Below are 5,558 nucleotides of genomic sequence, written 5' to 3' on the forward strand. Positions count from 1 at the left end.
TTTTAAAAGACAGAAGAATTATGGGTAACAGCAGTAACTCTGAATGTTCCTATAAAAATCTACATTATGGCTTCCCCTACCCATATGGGAATGACTGGCTTTTGGATTTCAGTAAGTGCACAAAAGCATTCTAAAGGTACTAACAGCCAGCTGGTAATGGCCTTTTCCGTTTCATGGCATAACATTGTTTAACTGTAAAATAATCACGTTTTATGTCACTTTTTGCCATTAGGATTTCCTCTTGTCCTCCTCAAACTTGGTAATGTTTATGTGAGAATCAACTTGTAAGTTCTTTAATGGCTTAGTTATATGAAATATCAATTTAGTATTATTTACATGCTAGAGAACACAAACGTAATTATGAATTAATTGAGTTAATTTTATCAATCCAACATAGCTGCAAACTAGAAAAATGTCATTCCTTTTTCTTTCTTTTATGTTTTGATTTTGTTCTATGTAAAATCTACAATAGTTATATTGTTCCAAACACCACAATAAGCTTGAGATGTCATTCATAATCATTCAAAATAAATTTACTCAGCATTCTTTATACTATAAAATACTTTGAAATATTCTCTTAAAGTGATGTGTTTTTAAGCACAAAAAGAAATGGGAAAACTGAATACTGGTTTAAAATAATACTAAGTTAAAAATTCATTATGTCTTCCCACATTTAATATTTGGCTTCACATCTCAAGACTGTTGTAGAACTAAGGACCTAGAAATACAGTCCATAATTTTGGCTTTATATGTAATTGAAAATATTTGAGTCATATAGCTAATGAAGATCACAGCTCATACTTTAAAAGTGCTTTATGACCTAGAAAGAATGTATTATTGTGTCATGAGAAAGATAAGGAAGCTAAGTCTCAGAAAAGTGAATGCTTTATCCAAGGCGATGCACATATAAAGTGAAGGAACAAATGCTAAATTCAACTCTCCCAATTTCGTTGTTTTCCCCAACATAACACAGCTGCCTTTATAATAAGGCAATCTGACAACTCTTCCAGTTTCACCTGGCTGAGGAAGAAGAGCAGCCAAAGAGCAATTTAGCTGAAGAAACTACTTTCCTAAAGAAAAAGCATTCTATAGCTAATATAGCCAAATTACAGGTTTTATACTCCAGGTATACATATACGTAAGGATCCTCACTCCCACATTTCATTCATAATATTTCTGTGAAATAATCTAACAACTCCATTCACTTTAATTGTTCCTTTTTTTTTTTTTTTTTTTTTTGGAATTCTTTGTGTAGTTTTGGATAGTACTGATCTGCTTCACTGCTATCTAAATTTACAATGATTAATCATTTTCTTTCCCCAGTAGATTGTAAATCTTATGAACCTAATGTCTAATACTGGTAGTACTTTATTGAATAAGTGATAGTTCATATCATGATGATATATACATTATAGCAGTAAAATAAATATTGTTGATTTATTGGTTGACTTATTCATTCAGGGCAATGAGAGCTACATATTTATACTATTTGCAAATTAGTCATACAGTATGTGACAGATGTATTTTTTATTACTGGATGCTGTTGTTTCATATTTAAGTCAGTAGAAGGGATTACCTTCATGGCACACAGCAAAAGGAGCTGGTATGGGCTACAAACATGCATTAAGTGTAGATAAAATAAACGGAGAAAAGCATGAGAATTATGATTTTCTAAGCATTGTTGAGACTTGTTTTATAAACTTTACCAAGTCAATTTTTATAACAATGCACATATAGTATTTCATATTTTCATATTTGCCAAATAACTTTAATGCTTACATTATATACTTCATATTCATATTTGCCAAATAACTTTAATGCTTACAATATATATTTTATATGTATATATTTCATATGTATATATTTCATATGTATATATTTCATATATATATATTTCATATATATTCACCAGTGATAGGTCATAGAGGGCTTTATCCAGCTGCAGAAGGAGGGAGAAAACTGTGAGAAGAAGGCACTTTTGGGTCCTGTGGAGCCCAGCCAGCAGCAACGGACACCACCAATGCCAAGATCTGAAGAATACAAACAGGAGGAGCTTTGCCAGTGTGAGTTGGGGGAGGAAGATGCCTCAAGGCCTCAGGAACAGAAGAGCAAGCAGACACATGGAGTCAGCAAAGCAGATCTGCTCAGAAGACCCAACTTCCAGTTTTTGGAACCAAAATATGGCTATTTTCACTGTGAAGATACTAAGACCAGATGGAAGAGTGCTTATGTGTGGTCCATTTCTGGAACTAATAAGGTTTATTTCAAAGAACTGTGTTGCAAATGCTAAAACAGTTTTAATCTTTATCGAGTAGAAGCAATCTGATGTCAGACCTGTTCAAAAAGTCTCGTTGTTCCAATCCTCAAAACAAAAGACACAGTGATCTAAGGAGGCGGCATCGACAGGAAATATATGGTCACTGCAAAGACAAAAGATTCTCCTGTGGCAACACTTAACAGCTTTAAATACTGTGACAGGCAGTATGGTTGTGAGTAGAATAAAAATAAACAGTAGAAGAAAAGTAGGAAAAAAAAGAAAAGTAGGATAAAATGTGAGTAGAATAAAATAAATGCATATAAAAACATATGAAATGCATATATATTAAATATATACATATGAAATATATGATGTAAACATTAAAGTTATATATATTTCATGTATATACATTTCATAAATATATATATTTCTATTTTTCTATTTTATCTATCAATTACCAAGAAAATTGAATTAGGAAATTTCCACTATTGTTAAGTGATTTGTGAATAATAAATTGTAAAGAGTGATTTATGTAGTTTTAATAATGATTGTCCATTTTGTCTGATAGTAATATAGTAGTGATTATCATGATAATGTTTTAGTATAAAATTTTCCATCTTTTTATTGTAGAACATTATTTCTTTGAACTTATGTGTGTTTCTTTCCAGAACATATACTTGAATATTGCTTTTGTATTCAGCCTACTAATTCCTACCTTATAATTAAAGTTTTTATTCCAATTATATTTAATGTAATTACCTGTATGGTTGGATTTAGTAATTCCATTTTGCTTTCTATTTCCCTTTGTCTAAATTTTCATCTGTGTTCCTCTATTCTTCCCTTCTTTCAGAATAATCAAATAGTCACTTGTATTCTCTTTTGATTCATCTTTGGCTTTTGTCAATTCATCTTATTTTATTAGTGCTTGCTCTGGGAATTAAAATATGCATTTCTAAACTATTACAATTCAGTTAATATTAAAATTGTACTGTTATATGTAAAATATTGGAAACCTGATATAATGTAGCTTTACTTATTATTTTCCATCCTTTATGTTTCCATTTTTATATACAAGTATACACATTACAAATCCTATAATGCAGTGTTAAAGCTTTTGCTTTAAACATTCATATGTCTTTGGTGGGAGTTAAGATGGCAGAGGAGTAGGGAGACCCTCGGCCCTGCTTCATCCCTCAAACACAGCTAGATAAATGTCAAAAATAGATCTGAGGATTGAGAGAGCAAAAATACACAAAGAGAGGTGAAGGGTGCTAGGTGGCTTAGTTGGTTAAGTGTCCAACTTTAGATCAGGAATTGATGTTGCTGTTCCTGAGTTTGAGCCCTGTATCAGTCTCTGTGCTGACAGCTCAGAGCCTGGAGCCTGCTTCAGATTGCATATCTCCCTCTCCCTCTCCCTCTTCCTCTCCCTCTCCCCTCCCTCTACCTCCCCCCCCGTCTCTCCCTCACGTGTGCTCTCTCTCTCTCTCTCTCAAAAAATAAATAACTAAACTTAAAAAAAACCCAAGAGATGTGAAAAAAACAAAGAGCACCACATCATGGAAGGTAGAAGGAGTGAGAGTTGATTTGAGGGAAAGAAGAGCTGAGGGTGTTGCGATGAGAAGGGAACCCTGATTGTGGAGAGAGGAGAAGAGAGAAAGAAAGAGAAAGAGTAAAAGTGCATGTGTGGGGAATTTCAGAAGAAAAAACTCTTCCCCAAAAACATTAACTGGGAAAAAAAGAGGGGCTGAATATGGCAGATTTTTATAGTCAGCAGGGCACAGAATCTGAAGTTTCAAAGGCCCATGCCACACCTGGTGGGCCTACTGGTGCTTCAGTGGGGAAGAAGGATGGGGACCCAGGAGTGGGACGTATAGACCAAGGATCCCTTAGTTCCCATAGGAGCAGCAGTTCCCCTGTTTGGAGTGCATCTGGGAGAGGGGACACAGCTTGTCCAGGAGCAAAAGACCTGGCAGACACCACTGAGCTGCTCTGTTCACTAGCATAGGAACCAGGATACTGGCTGAGGGCAGTAAGCTTTGGTGATAGCTTTCTGGTGCACTCTACTATAAATTCTGAGCCACTGAACAATTGTGAAACCAATTTTAGGACAAGCCTACATTGGCCAGAGTACAGGAAGACCCTCTCCTAGAGGATCAGCTTGGGTCCATGCCACATAATCTCTAAAACTTGGAGTTTTGAAACCCAACCAAGCACTTGAGATAAAACACAATAGTGCTATTCTGAAGGCAGGCTGACATCTCACACATAGGAGGGTGAAGGCAAGGATCTGGTGAAAGCAGGGAACATCAGACAGGTGGTTGTTTTCTCTTCTGCTTGGGCTTCCTAAAGAGCAGGGGGAGCTCTCTGCTCTGGGCATGATAGAGCAGGATGATACATTTTCAACCCACTCATCAGCACTATGGACTTCAGTGAACAAAACAGTACCACCAAGTAGAGGCCAGAGGAGCTTACACCAAACCCCACTCCCTTGTGCCCTGCAAGTACATCTCCAACAGGGAAAATCCACCTGACAATCAGCACAGCAGGCCTCACTCCCAGAAGACTAGCACAAAACACTCATATGCACCAAGTTTACTGACCATAGAGTGCTACAATATATTATCTCTAGGGGAAATAGGATCTAGCTTCCTTTGTTTGTTTTGTGGGTTTTTTTATAATATGACAAGATGGAGGGATTCACCCCCCAAAAAAGAGAACAGAAAGAAGTAATGTCCAGGAATTTAATCAATACAGATATAAGTAAGATGTCTGAACTAGAATTTAAACCAACAATTATAAGGATACTAGCTGCATTAGAAAAAAAGCATAAACTACACTCTAGAATCTCTTACTGCAGAGACAAAAGAGCTAAACTGAGTCATGCCAAACTTTAAAATGCTATAACTGACATGGAAACCCAAATGGATCTCATGACAATGAGGATAAATGAACCATAGGAAGGAATCAGGGATACAGAATAACAAATTATCAAAATAATGAAGCAAAAAGAAGACAGAAAGAAAGGTATTGGACCATGATTATAGACTTTGAGAACTCATCAACTCCTTAGAATGTAACAGCATTCACATAATAAGAGTCTCATAAGATGAAGAAAGACAAAAAGAGGCAGAAGGTTTATTTGAGCAAATTATAGCAGAAAACTTCACTAACCTGGGGAAGGAAACAGACATCAAAATCCAAGAAGCACAGACAACTCCAAATTCAAAAAAAGCCAGTCATCACCAAGACATATAGTCAAATAACAAAATATACATACAAGGAAAGGATTCTGAAAGCAGCA

The 5,558-nt window shown here is 35.5% G+C and overlaps 1 pseudogene; it reads left to right on the forward strand.

Annotated features, from left to right (window-relative positions):
- The first annotated feature begins 1,869 nt into the window (after positions 1-1,869).
- On the forward strand, positions 1,870-2,457 carry LOC144222361 (protein ZAR1-like pseudogene; annotated as a pseudogene).
- Positions 2,458-5,558: the final 3,101 nt, after the last annotated feature.

Source organism: Crocuta crocuta, unplaced genomic scaffold (genome assembly GCF_008692635.1).
Source record: "Crocuta crocuta isolate KB4526 unplaced genomic scaffold, BGI_CrCroc_1.0 scaffold291, whole genome shotgun sequence".
NCBI lineage: Eukaryota > Metazoa > Chordata > Mammalia > Carnivora > Hyaenidae > Crocuta > Crocuta crocuta.